General features: G+C 40.3%; 1 long non-coding RNA gene across 1 annotated transcript; it reads right to left on the minus strand.

Moving 5' to 3' along the window:
- Positions 1-5,698: 5,698 nt before the first annotated feature.
- LOC139176318 (uncharacterized) lies at positions 5,699-22,879 on the minus strand. The gene is made up of 2 exons (XR_011560721.1): positions 22,315-22,879; positions 5,699-6,573 (listed from the first exon to the last, which is right to left on the minus strand). It is a non-coding gene; the product is annotated as an uncharacterized lncRNA (long non-coding RNA).
- Positions 22,880-24,677: the final 1,798 nt, after the last annotated feature.

A 24,677-nucleotide genomic window follows, 5' to 3' on the forward strand; every position in this document is an offset into this window, starting at 1 on the left:
TCTGTTACTGTGATGTCTTGAAACATGGTCTCCAGAAAAGAAATGGATCCCTGGCAACTGTTTGCAAGATTTAGCTACCAAAATAGCAAATAATATTAGAGACAAAATATGTGTGGGTGTTGTCAGTATCTATGAATATGTTTGTGTAATTTTATATTTTAGGTTAGTGAAAAAACCTGAATGCTCCTATAAAATACATGGGCTTCCCTGGTGGCTCAGAGGGTAAAGTGTCTGCCTGCAGTGCGGGAGATCCGGGTTTGATCCCTGGGTCGGGAAGATCCCCTGGAGAAGCAAATGGCAACCCACTCCAGTATTCTTGCCTGGAGAATCCCATGGATGGAGGAACCTGGTAGGGTATAGGCCATGGGGTCGCAAAGAGTCAGACATGACTGAGCAAGTAGAGAGATAGATAAAATACATTGTTCAATTAATATTATTTTTCAGTTACATTAATACATATCAAATATACAAACATGTGCACATAACTAAAAATCTAACAATTTAATAATAAAAGTATAAAAATAAGCCACAATAATGAGGTAATAAAAAAACCTAGATAATATATATAGAATGAATAATAAATCAAAATTGAAACCTAAAACTATGCTCAGAGATGAAGAGACCAAGTTTGTTAAACATTAAACAGAATAATTTTTTAAATTTAACTAATGATTAAAAGAAATGTAGTTAATTTATAGATGGAAATTAATACACCAAAACCAAAGCAAATTGAATCCGTAAAATGTATTAAACAGTTCAGGAACTGATGGCTTTAAAAAAAGATGAAATGGTTTCTGATAAATCTAAATAAAGATGAAAAGAGTAAAAAAAAAAATAGTAACGAAAATGGAATAGCTAAAATGTATGTGTGCGTGTGTGTGTGCATGCGTTTGTGTATATATGACTAGGTTGTGGTGGCAATTCAATGAATTTGAAAATCTTGAAACAAATTATACTCAAGCAGAGCCAGAATTTCATAAAATTAATCCAATGAAGCACAAATAACTTAATGAATCCATATTCAGAGTAAATAGTCATCAAATCAAAAATTAAAAAAAAAAAAAAACAGATAATATCTTCTAAAAGTTAGTCAAGTTCAAATTAATTTTATAAGGCATATCCTATTTCTATGACAAATAACAATTCTCATTTTATAAAGCAGCTACTGAGCATAGAAAAATACAGTCTTCACTAAGTTTAAGCAATCTTGATTCTAAGCTGGATCACTCCAAAATAATTGCTAGAGATACAGGTTTGATCCCTGTGTCCAGAAGAGCCGCTGGAAGTCAGCATGGCAATCCACTCCAGCATTCTTGCCTGGAGAATCCCATGGACAGAAGAGCCTGGCAGGCTACAGCCTATAGGGTCACAAAGAGTCAGACATGACTGAAGTGACTGAGCACTAAAGTGGTATCTATGAATGAATATATATGTTGTCTTACAAAATATTAGTAAGCATGTTTCAGGTGGCCATAAGAGAATTATGATCTACATTGATGGTTTCTTTAGAAAGGAATACATTTTATGTTAATACTGTATGTGATTCCAGTAAGTTAAAGCTGTATATTCAGATTGAAAATTTCATGAAAAAGATTTTATACAAAATTTCATTTAATTAAATAAGGCAATCAACCTCTTAATAATTCTTAATTATATTAATAAAGAAGTTATATATGAGATTATAATAGCCAGGACATGGAAGCAACCTAGATGTCCATCAGCAGATGAATGGATAAGAAAGCTATTGTACATATACACAATGGAGTATTACTCAGCCATTAAAAAGAAAACATTTGAATCAGTTCTAATGAGGTGGATGAAACTGGAGCCTATTATACAGAGTGAAGTAAGCCAGAAGGAAAAACATCAATACAGTATACTAACGCATATATATGGAATTTAGAAAGATGGTAACAATAACCCTGTGTATGAGACAGCAAAAGAGACACTGATGTATAGAACAGTCTTATGGACTCTATGGGAGAGAGAGAGGGTGGGAAGATTTGGGAGAATGGCATTGAAACATGTAAAATATCATGTATGAAACGAGATGCCAGTCCAGGTTCGATGCACGATACTGGATGCTTGGGGCTAGTGCACTGGGATGACCCAGAGGGATGGTATGGGGAGGCAGGAGGGAGGAGGGTTCAGGATGGGGAACACATGTATACCTGTGGTGGATTCATTTTGATATTTAGCAAAACTAATACAATTATGTAAAGTTTAAAAATAAAAAAAATAATTAAAAAAAGCAAAAAAAATAATAATAATAAAAATGAAAAAAAAAAAAGAAAAGAAAAGAACATATTACCCGTACTAGGACTAAGGACAGAATGCATGTGCTTATCTGCTAAGGCTTCTATAACAAATACCACAGACTGACTGACACAAGAGAATTGTGAAAAGTGAAATTAAAATTTGCTCAGTCGTGTCTGACTCTTTGTGACCCCATAGACATAAGTCCATGGAATTCTTCAGGCCAGAATACTGGAGTGGGTAGCCTTTCCCTTCTCCAGGGGATCTTCCCAACCCAGAGATCCAATCCAGGTCTCATGCACTGCAGGCAGATTCTTTACCAGCTGAGCCACAAGACAGCTGTATTTTCTCATAATTCTGGGGGCTGGAAATCCAAGATCAAGGTGCTGGCAAAGTTGATTTCTGGTATGACCTCTCTCCTTGGCTTGCAGACCCTTTTTACTGTATTGGCACATGGCCTTTCCTCTGTGTGTGCTCCTGGTGTTCATTCTGCTTCTAACAAGGACATCAATGTTGTTAGATTAGGGCCCCACTCTTTGACCTCATTTCACTTTTAATTACTTTCTTCAAAGCCCTTATATACAAACACAATCATGATGGGAGACAGGGCTTGATGTTTTGTTGTCATCATAAATTACATATTTATATATTATATATGCATTAACATAAATGTATATCTATGTTATGCCTTGGTCCTTTAAATCATACAGGGACAAGGAGAGAGATTTTAGACAAGAAATATTATAATAATTGAGTTTGCATTTGGTTATGTAGTTATCTCCACCAGTCTTCTTTATTTTGATGTATGGCTTCAAGTTGCTATCTAGTGTCCTTGTGTTTACATTAGGAAGACTCCTTTTTTTGCATTCTTCTAGGGCAGGTCTTGGAGAAGGAAATGGCAACCCACTCCAGTGTTCTTGCCTGGAGAATCCCAGGGACGGAGAAGCCTGGTAGGCTGCAGTCCATGGGGTCGCACAGAGTCAGACACGACTGAAGCCACTTAGCAGCAGCAGCAGCAGCAGCAGGGCAGGTCTACAAACAACAAATCCTTGAACTTTTGTTTACCTTGATTTTTTTTTAAATTGAAGTCTAGTTGACTTACAGTTCTGTGTTAGAAACAGGTTTACAGCAAAGTGCTTCAGTTGTGTGTTTACATATATGTTTATATATATGTATATTCTTTTTCAGATTATTTTTCATTGTGGGTTATTGGAAAATATTGAATATAGTTCCACATGCTATAAACTGCTTAAATTTCTTATTGAGTTTGAAATTTTGCTAATCAGATATGGAATTCAGTGGATTATTTTGTTGCTATTAAACAGCAGTTTAGGAATGCCACCCCACAGCTTTCTGGCCTCCATCATTTTTGCTAAGAAATTGACACTTAATGTTGTCAACCACTTGTTTGTGGTAAGTAGCCTCTCTCCTTTTGATTTCAGGGTGCTCTCTTTGTCTTTTGACAGTTTGATTATAATGTGTCTCAATGTGGATACTGTTGTATTCATTCTTCTTGGAGTTCATTAAATATCCTATTTGTGTAAAATCATATCTTCCGTCAAATTAGGAAGCTTTCAGCCATTGTATCATCACATACTGTGTCACTTGTTCCTCTCCCACTGGGAATCCTAGTCTGCATTATCAGTAAGTTTGATGATGTCTTACAAGCCTTTTATGCTGTTTTTTTTTTTTTTTTTTTGGTCTCCATTAGTTTTTCTCTCTGCTCCTCAGACTGGATATCTGCAATTGATCTCTCTTATATATATACACTTTTGCTTTCCCTAAATCTCTTGTTGAAATTCTCTAGTGATTTTTTTTTATATAAAAAATAGTTCAAAGCTCTCCAACTATTTTTAACTTGCCTTCTTGATTTGATATTTATTGATTGCTATAAGCTTTGAGTTTTTTCAAGATTTAAGCAAAATCAATTCAGATTTTTTTTGTTTACTTTTACTGTGTTTGTAGAGAGACAAACTATACAATCATTTTGTACCTTTTATACTTTTCAACTCCAGAATTTTTGTTTGGTTTCTTTTTTATAGTTTCTCTCTTTATTGATATCTATCTTTCTTGAGGCATTATTTGCATAATGTCCTTTAGTTTTGTCCATAGTTCCCTTTACCTCTTTGACTATAAGACAATAGAGTCTTTTTCTAGTAAGTCCAATGTCTATACTTTCACAGAGACAATTTTGGTTAATTTTCCTATGAGTGGAGCATACATTTTTTTTTTTTTACATGTTTCATTATTTTTTGTTGAAACCTGAACATTTAAAATTTTAGACTTGTTAATTCTGGAAATTAGATTCCTCTGCCACCTTGAAATTTTTTGTTGTTGCTTTCTCTGCTTTTACTTGGTTGGTTTTTTAATGAGTTTTGTAATCTATATTTGTAAAGAATGTATTCATTGATATGTGTGGTCTGCAGTCTTTCTTCTTTTGGTTAGGTGATGTTGCGTGATGTCTTTGGATGCTTATCAATGAAAACAGAACCCAAAATTCTCTTAGTCTTTGCACACCAGCTCTTTGTTCCAACACTCCTTTATCCTTAGCTGGCCAGTTACCGACCTTGCTCAGTCTTTACTTCCTCTTTGTGCAGAGCCTAAAGATCAGTCTGAGGTAACAGTTTAGAGTCGTCTCAGGTTCTTTGGTTTGTTTGTTTTTAACAAAAATTTTTCTCTGAGCATGCACATAAATTTCTATATTCCCTAATACTCATGTGAGATTTTCAATGCCATAATTCTTCAAAGACACTTTCTTCACAAATTTTCCTCTCAGGCTTCTAGCAGTTTGTTATTGTTCCTCAAGTTGTAATCATTTGCTCTATGCAGCACTGGGTTCTTCATTTGCCTTCCACATTTTCTGAGAAATGCCCTCTGTGTAGCCACTTTTCTGCCCTGAGGAAGTTCTGGATCAGGTGAAGCAGAGGCCAGTGCTTTTGTCAGTCCTATAGGTAGGCATTAGACTAAAAAAAAATACAAATATCTATTTGAGAATAAGTTCAACTTTGCTTCCTCTGGAGCCAGGGACCAGAATGACATATTGGAATACTGGTTGTCATTTCAAGACCATTTTGGAGCCAGGAGAGAGGTAGGACAAAGGCAAGTAAAAACACTTCATAGCTCCCCAACTATTTTTAAGTTGCCTTCTTGATTAGGCTTTTACTTGGTTGCTATAAGCCTTTAGTGGCTCAGTGGTAATGAATTTGCCTACAATTACAGGAAAGGCAGGTTTGACCCCCTGGGTTGGGAAGATCCCCTGGTGAAGGAAATGACAACCCACTTCATATTCTTGCCCAGGAAATCCCATGGACAGAGAAGCCTGGTGGGCTATGGTCCATGAGGCTGCAAAAGGGTCAGACACGACTTAGTGACTAAACATCAAAACTAAGCATTTGACCTTTTTTTTTTTTTTAAATTAAGAGTTAAACACACACACACTAAATTTGACACTTTCATTCACTTTTACTGCATTTGTATAAGGACAACCTCTTGAAACTACCACTACACCGTATTCAATGACATCAAACACAAACCATTTGGATACATTTTGCAGTAAAAATATATCTAATATTATTAGAATGAAACTAATAAATTTGGTAATATTTATGAGGTGTGTGTGTGTGTGCTTCTGCTTATGTGTGTTTTGTTGTTTTTGTTCAGTCACTCAGCCGTGTCCAACTCTGTGTAACCCTATGGACTGCAGACTGCAGCACGCCAGTCTTTCCTGTCCTTCACCATCTCCTGGAGCTTGCTCAAGCTCATGTCCATTGAGTTAGTGATTCCATCCAACCATCTTGTCCTTTGTCGTACTCTTCTCCTGCCTTCAATCTTTCCCATAATAAGGGTCATTTTTAATGAGTCAGCTCTTTCCATCAGGTGGCCAAAGTATTGAGCTTCAGCTTCAGCATCAGTCCTTCTGTTGCAGGAAGGACTTCTGTTTCCAGGGCCCAAATGGGGCTCTTGGCTAACACTCAGAAATGAATTGGCTGAGGAGATACATATGTTGACAAAGCAAGAGATTTTATTGGGAAGGGGTGCCCAGGTGGAGAGCAGTAGGGTAAGGGAACCCAGGAGAACTGCTCTGCCACGTGGCTCCCAGTCTTGAGATTTACAGTGATGGGATTAATTTCCGGGTTGTCACTGACCAATCATTCTGACTCAGAGTCCTCCTTGTTGTGCATGCATTGCTCAGCCAAGATGGCTGCCAGTGAGAATGATTCAGGGAGGTGGTCAGACATGTGGTGTCTCCTTTTGACCTTCCCCAAACTCTTCCAGTTGGTGGTCATTTATTAGTTCCATGTTCCTTACCAGGACCTCCTGTCATAAAACAATTCATGCAAATGGTTACTCTGGTATCTGGGAAGGGTAGGTCATTTCAGTCAGTGAGCTTCCCCAAACAACTGTCCCTGAGAGACTTCTTGGGAACTGGGACAGAGGTATCTGTCTTCTGTAACTTCTTCCTGCTGTTCATGCATGTAGTTCTGCCTAGCAGAGTAAAAGTCTCTCTCTACCTGATCTAGGTTGAGGTATTCTGTATCTGAAACTGGATTCCATCCTTGTAGTAACAGCAATTTAGTCTAAAACTCTCGGACCCTGTCAGAGAAGAAACAGGGGCCAAACAGTACACCTTACAAGATGGTTATCACTGGTCCCCAGCAAAGGAAGGCAAAATTTGGGGTAAGGCAACAGGGTGGTGTTCCAGGAATCTTGTGCTCATCCTAAAGTTAACATCTTCCACCTGGGTGGGGTTCCCGGTTCCACAGAAGAACTCAAAGATATTGTTATGTGTCTTCCTTGAGTAAGAACCAGATCTTGCCCTAAGGCTGTACCACCCTTTGATTGTTTCTCCTCTGTTTTTATATCCCCTCCCTTCTCTTATCAGCAACTGTTTGGATCTGCCCTTTGAAACCTAAGGAATATTAGTTCAGTCAGTTCAGTCACTCAGTCATGTCCAACTCTTTGTGACCCTATGAATGCAGCATGCAAGCCCTCCCTGTCCATCACCAACTACCAGAGATCACCCAAACTCATGTCCATCGAGAGGGATGATGCCATCTCATCCTCTGTTGTCCTCTTCTCTTCATGCCCCCAATCTCTCCCAGCATCAGACATTTTCCAATGAGTCAACTCTTCCCATTAGGTGGCCAAAGTATTGGAGTTTCAGCTTTAGCATCAGTCCTTCCAAAGAACACCCAGGACTGATCTCCTTCGAAATGGACTGGTTAGATGTCCTTGTAGTCCAAGGGACTCTCAAGAGTCTTCTATAACATCACAGTTCAAAGGCATCAATTTTTCAGAGCTCAGCTTTCTTCACCGTACAAATCTAGCATCCATAGATGACCTCTGGAAAAACCATATCCTTGACTAGACGGATTGTTGGCAAAGTAATGTCTCTGCTTTTGAATATGCTATCTAGGTTGGTTGTAACTTTCCTTCCAAGAAGTGTCTTTTACTTTCATGGCTACAATCACCATCTGCAGGTATTTTGGAGCCCAAATAAAGTCTAACATTGTTTCCCCATCAATTTCCCATGAAGTGATGGGACCGGATGCCATGATCTGAGTTTTCTGAATGTGGTGCTTTAAGCCAAATTTTTCACTCTCCACATTCATGTTCATCAAGAGGCTTTTTAGTTCCTCTTCACTTTCTGCCATAAGGGTGGTGTCATCTGCATATTTGAAGTTATTGATAATTCTCCCGGCAATCTTGATTCCAGCTTGTGCTTCTTCCAGCCCTGCATTTCTCATGCTGTACTCTGCATAGAAGTTAATTAAGCAGGGTGACAATATACAGCCTTGACATACTCGGTTTCCTATTTGGAACCAGTCTGTTGTTCCATGTCCAGTTCTAACGGTTGCTTCCTGACCTGCATATAGGTTTCTCAAGAGGCAGGTCAGGTGGTCTGGTATTCCCATCTCTTTCAGAATTTTCCACAGTGTATTGTGATCCACACAGTCAAAGCCTTTGGCATAGTCAGTATAGCAGAAATAGATGTTTTTCTGGAATTCTCTTGCTTTTTCCATGATCCAGCAGATGTTGGCAATTTGGTCTGTGGTTCCTCTGCCTTTTCTAAAACCAGGTTGAACATCAGGAAGTTCACGGTTCATGTATTGCTGAAGCCTGGCTTGGAGAATTTTGAGCATTACTTTACTAGTGTGTGAGATGAGTACAATTGTGCAGTAGTTTGAGCATTCTTTGGCATTGCCTTTTTTTGAGATTGGAATGAAAATTGACCTTTTCCAGTGCTGTGGCCACTGCTGAGTTTTCCAAATTTGCTGGCATATTGAGTGCAGCACTTTTACAGCATCATCTTTCAAAATTTGAAAGAGCTCAACTGGAATTCCATCACCTCCACTAGCTTTGTTTGTAGTGATGCTTTCTAAGGCCCACTTGACTTCACATTCCAGGATGTCTGACTCTAGGTGAGTAATCACACCATCGTAATTATCTTGGTCGTGAAGATCTTCTTTGTACAGCTCTTTTGTGTATTCTTGCCACCTCTTCTTAATGCAGAGTTCCAAAGAATAGCAAGAAGAGATAAGAAAGGCTTCCTCAGCGATCAATGCAAAGAAATAGAGGAAAGCAACAGAATGGGAAAGACTAGAGATTGCTTCAAGCAAATCAGAGATACCAAAGGAACATTTCATGCAAAGATGGGCACAATAAAGGACAGAAATGGTATGGACCTAACAGAAGCAGAAGATATTAAGAAGAGGTGGCAAGAATACACAGAAGAACTGTGCAAAAAAGAGCTTCACGACCCAGATAATCACGATGGTGCAATCACTTACCTAGAGCCAGACATCCTGGAATGTGAAGTCAAGTGGGCCTTAGAAAGCATCACTACGAACAAAGGTAGTGGAGGTGATGGAATTCCAGTTGAGCTCTTTCAAATCCTGGAGGATGATGCTGTGAAAGTTCTGCACTCAATATGCCAGCAAATTTGGAAAACTCAGCAGTGGCCACGGGACTAGAAAAATTCCGTTTTCATTCCAATCTCAAAGAAAAGCAATGCCAAAGAATGCTCAAACTACCACACAATTGTACTCATCTCACACACTAGTAAAGTAATGCTCAAAATTCTCCAAGCCAGGCCTCAGCAATACAGGAAGTGTGAACTTCCTCATGTTTTAGCTGGTGTTAGAAAAGGCAGAGGGACCACAGATCAAATTGCCAACATCCGCTGGATCATGGAAAAAGAAAGAGAGTTCCAGAAAAACATCTATTTCTGCTGTATTGACTATGCCAAAGGCTTTGACTGTGTGGATCACAATACACTGTGGAAAATTCTGAAAGAAATGGGAATACCAGACCACCTGACCTGCCTCTTGAGAAACCTATATGCAGGTCAGGAAGCAACCGTTAGAACTGGACATGGAACAACAGACTGGTTCCAAATAGGAAACCAAGTACGTCAAGGCTGTATATTGTCACCCTGCTTATTTAACTTCTATGCAGAGTACATCATGAGAAACCCTGGGCTGGAAGAAGCACAAGCTGGAATCAAGATTGCCGGGAGAAATATCAATAACTTCAAATATGCAGATGACACCACCCTTATGGCAGAAAGTGAAGAGGAACTAAAAAGCCTCTTGATGAACATGAATGTGGAGAGTGAAAAATTTGGCTTAAAGTGCCACATTCAGAAAACGAAGATCATGGCATCCGGTCCCAGCCCTTCATGGGAAATAGATGGGGAAACAGTGTCAGACTTTATTTTTGGGGGCTGGAAAATTACTATAGATGCTGATTGCAGCCATGAAATTAAAAGATGCTTACTCCTTGGAAGGAAACTTATGACCAACCTAGATAGCATATTGAAAACCAGAGACGTTACTTTGCCAACAAAGGTCCATCTAGTCAAGGTTATGGTTTTTCCAGTGTTCATGTATGGATGTGAAAGTTGGACTGTGAAGAATGCTGAGCACCGAAGAACTGAGGCTTTTGAACTGTGGTATTGGAGAAGACTCTTGAGAGTCCCTTGGACTGCAAGGAGATCCAACCAATCCATTCTAAAGGAGATCCGTCCTTGGTGTTCTTTGGAAGGACTGATTCTAAAGCTGAAACTCCAATACTTTGGCCACCTCATGCAAAGAGTTGACTTATTGGAAAAGATTCTGATGCTGGGAGGGATTGGGGCAGGAGGAGAAGGGGATGATAGAGGATGAGATCGCTAGTTGGCATCACCGAGTCGATGGACAGGAGTTTGGGTGAACTCTGGCAGTTGATGGACAGGGAGGCCTGGCGTGCTGCAATTCACGAGGTCGCAGAGTCAGACATGACTGAGCGACTGAACTGACCTCAACTGAACTGTTTGTAAACAGTTTTGAACAGTGTAATTAGTTAACTTACAAAAGACGGAGCATATATTCAACACCACTTCTCCAGTACTTCACATTAATTTTTTTCACACTGAAGTAGGTTGGTTATTCAAATCAGTTGTTGTATTGCTCCCTTGTTTCCAATAAAATTCTACAGATCACAAGAATATAGATGATAAGAATGTCATTTTAAACCACTATTTGTATTCATACTAAAAGGCAGGGGATAAGAAGGAAATTTTTAATAACTGTACTCCACCCATTACAAAACTCAAATTGATTTGACTTCAGGGTGAGGGCTAAAACATATGCAATGTGTTAAAAAGCACAAATCTACACTATTGTTCAACACACTGTTATCATTACTACTACACCATTTTCTCTTCAGACTTGCATGCACAAAGTTTTAAGAAAATGATTGCAATCAATCTTTTAATAACCTAAGTGCAGTTCTTTTAAAGTCTAATATCTATGGCTGAGGGAGTTTTAGTCATTCTTTGCCTCAGTTTTCCTATGCAAACAGATAACAGTTTTATCTATATCATAAATTCAGCTTCTCAACCCTCACCCCCGGTAATATCCTGACCTTCAAAACAGTAGTAAAGAAGAAAGAGAAGCCAGAGTGTAATAATTTGCTAACCTCCTGGCTTGAACATTACAAACCCAGATGTTCTGATACTCTTATTTAATTGTAAGTCTGGGTAAGATTTATTGTGAGTACTGCTTTCTGTGAAAAGAAAAAGAGGAAAGAGGAGAAAAGGAGAACAGTAACTTAAAGCACAAAAATGAATTAGTAACAAATTAGCAGTTTTACTTCTATTTTCCAAGTGAATGCTTTAGCTGACAAACTACACATGTTTCTTCTCTTTGAAAAAAAATTTTAAGTGACATATAATTTACAATATTGTGTTAGTTTCAGGTATACAATAAGGTGATTCAGACGTATATGTATATATATATATCTGAATATATATATTCCTTTTCAGATTCTTTTCCATTATATGTTACACAGTAGGTCCTTTGTAATAAATGATATCATTCTGAGAGAGTCATTTCCTAGGCAGGTTGATAGGGAGTCTAGGGGTCCCCAAGGAGAGAGGGGTCTGGAATTCTCAAGGAGGAATAAAGGACACACTTTTTTTCTTTCTCCACATTCCTTAGGATTATATAACAATAATGTATCCTGCCTAAGGACAGTCTTTGGATTCAACCTTCTGTTATCTTAAAATTATGGGAGTAGACCTGGTCTTTACAAGGATGTATCTTGCCTGAGGACAGTGTTATCTTAAAATGTAAATTATGGGAGTAGGTCTGATGAGGTCTTTACACCCTCCAGACAGTCTTTGGATTATATAACCTCATTGTTAACACTAGCAAGCGGGCCCTCTTTCTGCCCCCTTCTGATGCCTATGCCAGAAGCTTTCTCTATCTCCTTTATACTTTAATAAAACTTTATTCCACAAAAGCTCTGAGCAATCAAGCCTCGTCTCTGGCCCCGGATTGAATTCTTCTCCTCCAGGGGGCAAGAATCCCGGTGTCTTCGCGTGATTCAACAACAACCTTTCAATTCTACATACATCATTCTGGAGCTTGCCTTTCATTATTGTTGTTCTGGCCATACCTCATAGCACTGTGGGATCTTAGTTCTCTGGACCAGAGATTGAACCATGTCCTCTGCATTGGAAGCACAGATTCTTAACCACTGGACCATCAGGAAGTCCGTGATTATCTATTTTATTTAGAGTAGTGTGTATCTGTCAATCCTGAACTCCTAATTTATCCCCCTGCCCCTGCTAACCCCTTTGGTAACCATCAGCCTGTTTTCAGTATCTGAGCCTATTTTTGTTCTGTAAGTAAGTTCATTTGTACCATTATTTTAGATTTTGCATACAAGTGACATCAAACATTTGACGTAATATGACATCATATGTCTGACTTAATATAATAATCTCTAGGTCCATGTTGCTGCAAATAGCATTATTTCATTTGTTTTATGGCTAACAAAATACTCATTTTTATATATAATTAGAGACTTTTTAAATGATAAAATATATTTTAGTAATGTATACTATTTTCAATAATAAAAGTATATTTTATTAAAGAACAGTATAAAGCAATATACATCATCTTTGTCATAGGTCTTATTTATTGTGCCTGAGCATAGTGCTTTCTGAATCTTAAGAGTAATGAATTGAACCCTCCACCCCCATTATCTGGTATGGTCAGTAGACCAAGTAAAAGATGTGAAGTTATTTGAGAATAAAACATTATTTTTCACTTTCAAAAAGTGACTGCAATTTGTGTAAGGTACTAAGTGTTAAAGGGATCTGGCACATTAAAACAATCTAACAAAAACAAAACAATTCCAGTCCTAAATATTTTGTATGAATGCCTCTGGACCCTTCAGAGGTGCTGCAGTAACCAACATAGTCCAAGAGCTATTTTTTCCTCTACTTTTGGGTCATCACTAATTAGCTTGAGCTATTTTTCAAATAGTCTCTTAGGGCTTAAATATAGGAAAAAAGAGCTTGTTCTTTATATTTAGCATAAAATATATATGGAATTTAGAAAGATGGTAACAATAACTCTGTGTACAAGACAGCGAAAGAGACACTGAAGTATAGAACAGTCTTATGGACTCTGTTGGAGAGGGAGAGGGTGGGAAGATTTGGGAGAATGGCATTGAAACACGTATAATATCCTGTATGAAATGAGTTGCCAGTCCAGGTTCAATGTACCATACTGGATGCTTGGGGCTGGTGCACTGGGATGACCCAGAGGAATGGTATGGGGAGGGAGGAGGGAGGAGGGTTCAGGATGGGGAACACATGTATACCTGTGGCGGATCCATTTCGATATTTGGCAAAAACTAATACAATATTGTAAAGTTTAAAAATAAAATAAAATTATAAAAAAAAAAGAATAAAATACCCAACGACAATTCTAAAATCACAAACATTCTGATTGGCAGATTCACATACTTCAATATTTGAATGACCTGTAGCATATATATGTAAATGCTATGCTATGCTAAGTCACTTCGGTCGTGTCCGACTCTGTGTGACCCCATAGACGGCAGCCCACCAGGCTCCTCCGTCCCTGAGATTCTCCAGGCAAGAACACCGGAATGGGTTGCCATTTCCTTCTCCAATGCATGAAAGTGAAAAGAGAAATTGAAGTCGCTCAGTCGTGTCTGAATCTAAGCGATCCCATGGACTGCAGCCTACCAGGCTCCTCCGTCCATGGGATTTTTCAGGCAAGAGTACTGGAGTGGGGTGCCATTGCCTTCTTCATATATGTAAATAGATATATCTAAATATGTCTGAAAATGTATGTATGTTTAAACAAACATATATATACTAGCATAGAATTTGTTTCCACCTGTGTCCAACTCTGCACCCCATGGGCTGCAACACAACAGGCCTCCCTGTCCCTCACCATCTCCCAGAGTTTGCCCAAGTTCATGTTCATTGCATCCGTGATGCTGTCCAGGCATCTCATCCTTTGATGCCCTATTCTCCTTCTACCCACAATCTTCCGCAGCATCCAGGACTTTTACAACAAGTCATGTTTGCATTAGATGACCAAATCACCGGAGCTTCAGCTTCATCATCAGTTCTTCCAGTGAATACTCAGGGTTGATCTCCCATAAGATTGATTGGTTTGATTTTGCTGTTCAAGGGACTTTCCGCTGTCTTCCAGCACGACAATTCAAAGGCATCAATTTGTTGATGTTCTGGCTTCCATAACGTCCAGCTCTCACAACTGTACGTGACCACTGGGAAGACCATAGCCTGGACTATACAGACTTTGTCAGCAGAATAATGTCTGCTATTCAACACAGAATCTAGGTTTGCCGTTGCTTTCCTGCCAAGAAGCAATCATCTTATGATGTCATGGCTGCAGTCACAATCTGCAGTGATTTTAGAGTACAGGAAGAGGAAATCTATCACTACTTCCACCTTTTCCCCTTCTATTTGCTGTGCAGTAATGGGCCCAGATGCGATGATCTTAGTTTCTTAAATACTTAGTCTTAAGCTGGCTCGTCTACTCCTCTCTGTCACGCTCATCAAGAGGCTCTTGAATTCTGTCAAGAGAATGCACTAGACATAGCAAATACCCTTTTTGAACAACACAAGATATGACTTTACACATTGATATCACCAAATGATCAATACCAAAATCAAACTGATACATTCTTTGTAGCTGAAGATGGAGAAACTGTACAGTGAGCACAAACAAGGGCCGGAGCTGACTGTGGCTCAGAAGATCAGCTGTTTGTAGAAAAATTCAGGCTTAAACTAAAGAAAACTGGGGAAAATACTAGGTCAGTCAGGCATGACTTAAATCAAATCCTGTATGAATTCGCAACAGAGGTAATAAATAGATTCAAGGGATTAGATCTACTTAACTGTGTGCCTGAAGAACTATGGACAGAGGTTTGTAATACTGTACAGGAGGCAGAAAACAAAACTATCCCAAGGAAAAAGAAAAGCAAGAAGGCAAAGTGGTGATCTGAGGAGGCTTTACAAACATCAGAAGAATGGAGAAGTGAAAAGCAAGTGAAAGAGGGAAAGGTAAATCCAATTAAATGCAGAGTTTCAAAGAATAGCTAGCAGAGACAAGAAGGCCTTCTTCAATGAACAGGTTTTAATAATAAAAGAAACAACAAAAGGGGAAAGACTAGAGATCTCTTCAGGAAAATTGGAAACATCAAGGGACCATTATATCCAAAGATGGGCACAATGAAGGATAAAAACCTAGTAGACACTGAAGAGATAAAGATGGAAAAATTACATGGAAAAACTGTATTAGAAAGATCTTAATGAACCAGATTACTATGATGGTGTGGTTAGTGACCTAGAGCCAGACATTCTGGAGTTCAAGTGGGCCTTAAGAAGTACTGCTGTTAACAAAGCTAGTAGATGTAATGAACTTCCAGAAGAACAATTCAAACCCCTAAAGGATGATGCCAACAAGGTTTTACATTCCTTATGTCAGCAGCTCTGGAAGACCCAGCAGTGGCCACAGGACTGGAAAAGGTCAATATTCATCACAATTACCAAGAAGGATAGTACCAAAGAATGTGCTAGCCATCAGACAGTTGCTCTCATCTCCCATGCTAGTAAGGTCATGCGTAAAATCCTGCATGCAAGGCTTCAGCATTATGTGAACCAAGAACTTCGAGATGTCCAAGCTGGGTTTAGAAAAGGAAGAGGAACTAGAGATCAAACTGCCAGCATTCACTGGATTATAGAGAAAGTAAAACATCTTTCTCTATAATCAGATGTCAGAAAAACATCAATCTCTTTTTCATCAACTATACTAAAGCCTTTGACTGTGTGGATCATTACAAACTGTGTAAAGTGCTTAGAGAGATGGGAATATCAGACCATCTTACCTGTCTCCTGAGAAACCTGAATGTGGTTCAAGAAACAGCAGTGAGAACCCTGTGTGGGAAGCTGACTGGTTCAAGACTGAGAGAGGAGTACCACACAGCTGTCTGCGGTCACCCTGTCTGTTCAACCTACATGCTGAAGACATCACAGAAATGCTGGGTGGGCTGAGTTACAAGCTGGAACACAGTATTATATACACATAAATATTACCATCTTCCTTCCCAGAGACACATGCTATGTGTTTTATTATATTTAAATTTTATATGGGTTAATCTTATATTTTAACAAATACATTAACACTCTAAGTCTTCTAGACTGTTAAGGAAGTTCTAGGACCCACATCAGATTTTCCAACCTGGGGTCTGGGAAAGGTACTGAGACCCAGAGAATTTGACTTTGGAGGCCAGTGGGATTTGATTCCAGAACTCCCACTGGACTGGGGAAACAGACTCTTGCAGAGCACAAAGGAAATCTTGGGCACACCAGAAGCCAGAAGAAAAGAACAGCGTCCCCACAAGAGATTGTGCCAGAGTTGCCTGTGAGTAACCAAAAATCTCTGGTGGAGGCATGGGTCGACAGTGGCCTGCTGCAGCGTCAGGGACACTGAATACGACAGTGCATGCACAACTCCTTTCGAAAGAAATCACCATTATCTTCATTACTCTTACTATAGTTTGGCCTCAGGCCAAACAATGTGGAAAGAACAAAGAAGCCCAAATCAAGAGAAAATTGGATTAAAGACTGATTAAACATGATCCCGCCCGTAAGAACAAGACCCAGTTTCCCCAAAAATCAGTCTCTCCCATCGGGAAGCTTCCACAAGCCTCTTATCCTTATCCCTTAGAGGGCAGACAGAATGAAAACCACAGTCGCAGAAAACTAACCAAACTGATCACATGGACCACAGCCTTGTCTAACTCAATGAAACTATGAGCCATGTAGAGCCACCCAAGATGGACGGGTCATAGTGGAGAGATCAACAAAATGTGGTTCGCTGGAGAAAGGAATGGCAAACCAGTATTCTTGCCTTGAGAACCCCATGAACAATATGGAAAGGCAAAAAGACATGGCATTGAAAGATGAACTTCCAAGGACAGTAGGTACACAATATGCTACTGGAGATCAGTGGAGCAATAACTCCAGAAAGAATGAAGAGAAACAGTCAAAGAGAAAAAAAAAAAAAAGCCCAGCTGTGGAGGTGACTGATGATGGAAATAAAGTCAGATACTGCAAAGAACAACATTGCAAAGGAACCTGGAATATTTGTCCCATGAATCAAGGTAAATTGGAAGTGGTCAAACAGGAAATGGAAAGAGTGAACATCGACATTTTAGGAATCAGTGAAATAAAATGGACTGGAATGGGCGAATTTAATTCAGATGACCATTATATCTACTACTGTGGGCAAGAATCCCTCAGAAGAAATGGAGTAGCCTTCATAGTCAACAAGAGTCCAAAATGCAGTACTGAGGTGCAATCTCAAAAATGACAGAATGATCTCTCTTCCTTTCCAAGGCAAGCCACTCAATATCACAGTTATCCAAGTCTATGCCCCAATCAGTAATGCTGAGAAAGCTGAAATTGAACAGTTCTATGAAGATCTACAAGACCTTCTAGAACTAACACCCGAAAAAGTGGTCCTTTTCATCATTGGAGACTGGAATGCAAAAGTAGGAAGTCAAGAGATACCTAGAGTAACAGGCAAATATAGCCTTGGAGTACAAAATGAAGCAGGGCAAAGGTAACAGAGTTTTGCAAAAAGAATGCACTGGTAATAGCAAACACCCTCTTCTAACAACACAAGAGATGACTCTACATATGGACATCACCAGAACGTCAATACCAAAAGCAGACTGATTTTAGTCTTTGCAGCCAAAGATGGAGAAGCTCTATACTGTTAGCAAAAACAGGAAAAGGAGCTAAATGTGGATCAGCTCATGAACTCTTTTTTCACAAAATGCAGACATAAATTGAAGGGAGGGAAAACCACTAGGCCATTCAGTTATGACCTAAATCAAATCCCTCACAAGTATACAGTGGAAGTGACAAATAGATTCAAGAGACCAGATCTGAGAGTGACTGAAGAAATATGGAAAGAGGTTTGGGACATTGTACAGGAGGCGGTGATCAAGACCATCCCCATGAAAAAGAAATGCAAAAAGGCAAAATGGTTGCAAAAAGGCAAAAAAAAAAAAAAAAAAAAAAGAAAGAAAAAGAAAAAAAAAAAGGCATTTTTAAAAATGCAGAAATGCTTCTGAGGAGGCCTTAGAAATAGCTGAGAAAAGAAGAGAAACAAAAGGCAAAGGAGAAAAGGAAAGCAATGCCCATTTGAATACAGAGTTCCAAGGAATAGAAAGGAGAGATAAGAAAGCATTCCTCAGTGAGCAATGCAAAGTAATAGAGGAGATAATAGAATGGGAAAGAACTAGAGAACTCTTCAATAACATTAGAGATACCAAGGGATCATTTCAGGCAAAGATGGGCAAAATAAATGACAGAAATGGTATGGACCTAACAGAAGCAGAAGATATTAAGAAGAGGTGGCAAGAATACACAAAAGAACTACACAAAAAGATCTTCATGACCCAGATAACTACAATGGTGTGAGCACTCACCTAGAGCCAGACATCTTGGAGTATGAAGTCAAGTGGGCCTTAGGAAGCATCACTAGGAACAAAGCTAGTGGAGATAATGGGATTCCAGCTGAGCTATTCCAAATGCAAAAAGACGATGCTGTGAAAGTGCTGCACTCAATACGTAAGCAAAATTGGAAACTCAGCAGTGGCCAAAGGACTGGAAAAGGTCAGTTTTCCTTCCAATTCCCAAAGAAAGGCAATGCCAAAAATGTTCATACTACCACACAATTGCACTCATTTCACATGCTAGCAAAGTAACACTCAAAATTCTCCAAGAAGGCTTCAACAGAACGTGAACTGTGAACTTCCAGTTGTTCAAGCTGGATTTAGAAAAGGCAGAGCAAATTGCCAACATCTGCTGGATCATAGAAAAAGCAAGAGAGTTCCAGAAAAACATTTACTTCTACTTTACTGACTACACCAAACCCTTTGACTCTGTGGATCACAAAAAACTGTGGAAAATTCTTAAAAGACATGGGATTACCAGACCACCTTACCTGCCTCCAGAGAAATTTGTATGCAGGAAAAACAACATTTAGAACCAGACATTGAACAACAGGCTGGTTCGATACTGGGAAAGGAGTACGTCAAGGCTGCCTATTGTCCCTCTGCTTATATAACTAAAGGAAATCAGTCCTGAATATTAATTGCAAGGACTGATGCTGAAGCTAAAACTCCAAAACTTTGGCCACCTGATGCAAAGAACTGACTCATTTGAAAAGACCCTGATGCTTGGAAAGACTGAAGCCAGGAGAAGGGGACGACAGAGGATGAGATGGCTGGATGGCATCACCGACTCAATGGACCTAAGTTTGAGTAAACTCTAGGAGTTGGTGATGGACAGGGAGGCCTGGTATGCTGCAGTCCATGGGGTCCCAAAGCGTCTGATATGACTGAGCGAGTGAACTGAACTGAACTGATGCAGAGTACATCATGCAAAATGCCAAGCTTGCTGAAGCAAAAGCTGGAATCAAGATTGCCAGGAGAGATATCAATAAGCTCAGATATGCAGATGACATCACCCTTATGGCAGAAAGTGAAAAAGAATTAAACAGCCTCTTGATGAAAGTGAAAGAAGAGAGTAAAAAAGCTGGCTTAAAGTGTAACATTCAAAAAATGAAGATCATCATATCTGGTCCCATCACTTCATGGCAAATAGTTGGGGAAGGAATGGAAACAGTGACAGACTATTTTCTTGGGCTCCAAAATCACTGCAGATGGTAACTGCAGCCATGAAATTAAAAGAAGCTTGTTCCTTGGAAGAAAAGCTATGATTCAACCTAGACAGCATATTCAAAAGCAGAGACATTAGTTTGCCGACAAACGTCAGTATAGTCAATGCTATTGTTTTTGTAGTAGGCATGCGTGGATGTGAGAATCGGGACCATAAAGATAGCTGGAGTGCCAAAGAATTGATGCTTTTGAACTGTGGTGTTTGAGAAAACTCTTGAGAGTCCCTTGGACTGCAAGGAGATCAGACCAGTCAATGCTAAAGCAAATGAATCTTGCATATTTATTGGAAGGACTGATGCTGAAGCTTCAGCTCCAATACTTTGGCCACCCCATGTGAAGAACTGACTCACTGAACAATACCCTGATGCTGTGTCAGATTGAAGACAGAAAGGGTAGACAGAGGATGAGGTGGTTGGATGGCATCACCAAGGCGATGGACATGGGTTTGAGCAATCTCTGAGAGTTGGTGATGGATAGGAAAGCCTTGTGCACTGCAGTCCATGGGGTCTCAAAGAGTTGGACACCGCTGAGCAACTGAACTCTAGGTCTTGTCCAATACAGCTTAGACTTTTTACATTTATTCATAATCACTCCATGGTGTCCAACTCTTTGCAACCCCATGGACTTTAGCCCATCAGGCTCCTCCATCCATGGACTTCTCCAGGGAAGAATACTGGAGTGGGTAGCCATTCCTTTTTCCAGGGGATCCAACCCAGGGATGGAACATGGGTCTCCCACATTGCAGGCAGATTCTTTACAGTCTGAGCCACTAGGGAAGCCCAATCTAAGATTAAGAAGTTGAATGGCTATACTTTTTAATCCTGTTTTCCATCTTCTTTGGGTTACAATGTGACGTAATTTCCCTTATGATGAGTTTTTTTTTTTTCACTCCAATCTCTTATCTAGGCCTTAATTAACTGAAGATTTTTATAGAGGAAAAATTACTATTTGTACTTTGCAAGCTTAGTCCTTTAAAGCCATCACATTTTGTTTCTTCAAAATCCTTGGCCATGAACAACCAGTGTATTTGAAGCCAGGGGTTGAATGAAACATAATTTGAGGTGGGGAAATATATAAGTGGACCACATCAATTCATGATTTCTTATATCCAAACTATTTATCTACTTACACCAATATTAATCCTCCCTTTAACTGTGAAACTGCTTTGTGATAGGAATGGGAAGGAAGGGAGATGGCATAAATTGAAGCGCGGTTGAACTGTTTCCAGCTCTTGTTTAAGTGCAGACTTAAGAGCAAAATATTGGTACTTTTAGCCAAAATTTCCACTAGCCATCACATTTGTGGTAAAGAGACAAATAGCTTTAAAATTATTGAATTAGAAAATGTGTTTTTCATGATCATAACCAGAGAAGGCAGTGGCACCCCACTCCAGTACTCTTGCCTGTTAAATCCCATGGATGGGGGAGCCTGGTGGGCTGCAGTCCATGGGGTCGCTAAGAGTCAGACATGACTGAGCAACTTCACTTTCACTTTTCACTTTCACTTTCATGCATTGGAGGAGGAAATGGCAACCCACTCCAGTGTTCTTGCCTGGAGAATCCCAGGGAAGGGGGAGCCTGGTGGGCTACCGTCTGTGGGGTCACACAGAGTTGGACGCGACAGAAGCTACTTAGCAGCAGTAGCAGCAGCAGCAACTAATATATAGTGAAATACAGATCCTGGCTAAGGAGCTAAACTATTTTAATGGATTTTAGTGACAATGTCTACTTCTCACAAGTTTAAACTAAGAAATGGGAAAGATGTTTTTTCAACAAACATATCTGTACTTCAATAAAATCATTTCTAATTCTGACCCTTGATTGTTATGTTTATTTTCATTTTATTAGTAAATTGTTCTTTATAATCCTTATCAAGATTATATTTTCTTAAATCATCAAATTTTATATTAATGTGTTCCAAACATAAAATATTGAATAATGAATCGAGTTTTTAATATCATTATAGGTTTTCAGTATGTGTTAAACTTATATATACTTTACGAAAATTTTTAATATGAATAGACTATAATGAGTAACGCTAAAATCAACACTGCATTATATAATTTTAAATTATACCCTATCAGATTTATTTACCTTTATTCTTTTGTGATATAACTTCCCAGCTGATTTTTAACTAAACTTTAAGGAACATATTTGTAGTTTTGCAGTATAATCATGCATACAATTTTAGTACACATTTCAACCATTTATAAATGTTTATAAAAATGCACATTTCCACTTCTGATGTTACACCCTTTTAACTGCTTGAGAGCAAAGAGTATGTCTTTTTTAAATTTGCCAACTGAAAGTGTATCCCCTGGTGGGTGGCCAATGATGTTATGGATGAATGAACATTTCTCAACCTTAATAAGAAAATGGGGAGCTGGAACTCCCACTCCCACCACGGTAAGGAGGGGTCCCTCCCACCATGGTCTGTCAACAGAGACTGCTTGGAGAGCCCAGACACTACCTCCACCTAGCAGGAACAGAGCAGGGATCTCAATAGAGAGCCGGAGATGGAAATCGCGAAGAGCTGGGAGCCCTGCTCTCACAGGCGGGACAAAAGGTCAGAACCAGCAGCAGCGAAGCAAATCAAAACTCAGACCAGAGGAAAGGATGGGAAACTATCTATGTTCAGCTGAGGCGAACAGGCGTTCTCTCAGAATGACATCCCGGCCAGGAACTTTAAAAATAACATTGACAGATCTGCCTACAGAGAGAAAAAAATCTAAATTTATACAGAGAAAGCCATAATTAACAAAGTTAAACGCTGAGAGACTCGTCGTCGGACATTAAGGTCCAAATAGTTAACTCACATGAGGAATCATAGGATCTTCCACATCCTCAAATCCAAAAAACCATCTAATTTTCAGTTCTTGACTCCTCAACCTGAGAGAAAATTAGTAACGAAAATGCACCGGTCCCCACCGCGCCGCCCCCCGGGGCGCAGGCTCGCTCTCTCCCAAACTCAGCCGCGGCCGGAGCCCGGCACGGACACCGCAGCCCCCCGACGCCGCCGGCGCCCCTTTCCTCACCCTTCCGAGGCTGTCCCCGTTCCGGAACCAGACCTCGGCGCGGGCGCGCGGTCCCGGCGGCGGCTAGGGGCTGGCGATGCCGCAGCCTGAGGCCCGGGGCCGGGAGCGCGGGGTGCGGGCCGGTAGCGCGGCTCCTTGGGGCCCCGGGGTGCGGCTTTCGGGGACGGGGAGCCGGGAGGGCGCGTCCGGAAGAGGCTTAACATGGAGCCTCAGAAGGAACGCCTATAATTCGCGCAGGGCCCACCGTGTCCCGCCGCCAGCGCCGCCGCGCGGGACCTTCGCCGCGCGAGGACAAGGGGCCGGGCGCGGGCGGGCGGTGTGTGGTCCCCACACCGCGGAGCCGCCCGTCGCCGCCGCCCGCCAGCCCGCGCGGCAGGGGCCAGCCGCCCGCGCGCTCCGCGAACGCTCTCCTGGGTTGAGGCCGGCGCTGCCCCGCCGCGTGGGACAGGAGGGCGGCTCGCCAGGGCGACAGAGCTCGTCTTCAAGAACTGTTAAATGCTCTCAGATATAATTTTGCATGAAAGTGTTAAAACAATATAAAAGTGAAAGTCGCACACTCGTGTCCGACTCTTTGCTACCCCATGGACTATACAGTTGATGGAATTCTCCAGGTCAGAGCAATGGAGCCTTTCCCTTCTCCAGCGGATCTTCCCAACCCAGGGATGGAACCCAGGTCTCCCGCAATGCGGGTGGATTCTTTACTGTCTGAACCACCAGGGGAAGCCCTGGTGGACAAGATTATTTATAACATTTTGAATGAAAAATGCTTTTGATCAGTTTCATAAGGAGGAAAACAAATCACAGTGATAAGCTCCACTGTTCTCTAAAATACAGATATTTGCTGGAAAGCAGATGTTCACAGGTTAGTGGCACGGAATGAGCCTCTCAGAGAAGATTCTTTTAGAGACCTGGGTTACTAGAATTATTGGAGTAGAATGGTTAAGAGGCTTCTCTGAAAGAGAAACCCTCTCTGCCATATTTCAAATAACTGTAGAAAGAAGAAACGAGCATTTCAAAGTGCATTTTCTTCTAGGAAATTCAAAATGCATTCTAAGAATGGGCTAGTTACTTCATTTTTGCACGAGAAGAAAATTAATTTTCTTTTAATAATAGAATCACTGAACAGCCATGCCTAAAAATAATAACAACCAGCATTTCAAATCTTTTTAGTGTCCCTAGGCAGAAGGCTCAGAGAAGGCAATGGCACCCCACTCCAGTACTCTTGCCTGGAAAATCCCATGGACGGAGGAGCCTGGTGGGCTGCAGTCCATGGGGTCGCTACGAGTCAGACAGGACTGAGCAACTTCACTTTCACTTTTCACTTTCATGCATTGGAGGAGGAAATGGCAATCCAGTATTCTTGCCTGGACAATCTCAGAGACCGGGAAGCCTGGTGCGCTGCCCTCTATGGGGTCGCACAGAGTCAGACACAACTGAGGCGACTTAGCAGTAGCAGTAGCAGCAGGCAGAAGGCTACTGACAAGCAAATGGAACTCGGTAATTAATAAGCATTTTGTTCTGGTCAGACTGTATGTTTAATAAAGTCCATCTTTCATTTACTCATATTTATTTAGCCCCTAATCTTTGTCAGGCTGAATGCTAGTTACTAATAAGGAATAAATAAGGTATATACAGTATAGTGAGAAGACAGATATATATAAATAATTATACAAATAAATGCAAAATATCTGAACAGTGTGACAGATGACAGTCATAAGCCATCATGAAAATTGAACTTATAAATAAGCAATAAGATATATTGATTTACTTAGTCAAAGGTGTCAGAACTATCCCTGTA

The sequence above is a fragment of the Bos indicus genome, chromosome 16 (genome assembly GCF_029378745.1).
Source record: "Bos indicus isolate NIAB-ARS_2022 breed Sahiwal x Tharparkar chromosome 16, NIAB-ARS_B.indTharparkar_mat_pri_1.0, whole genome shotgun sequence".
Lineage (NCBI taxonomy): Eukaryota > Metazoa > Chordata > Mammalia > Artiodactyla > Bovidae > Bos > Bos indicus.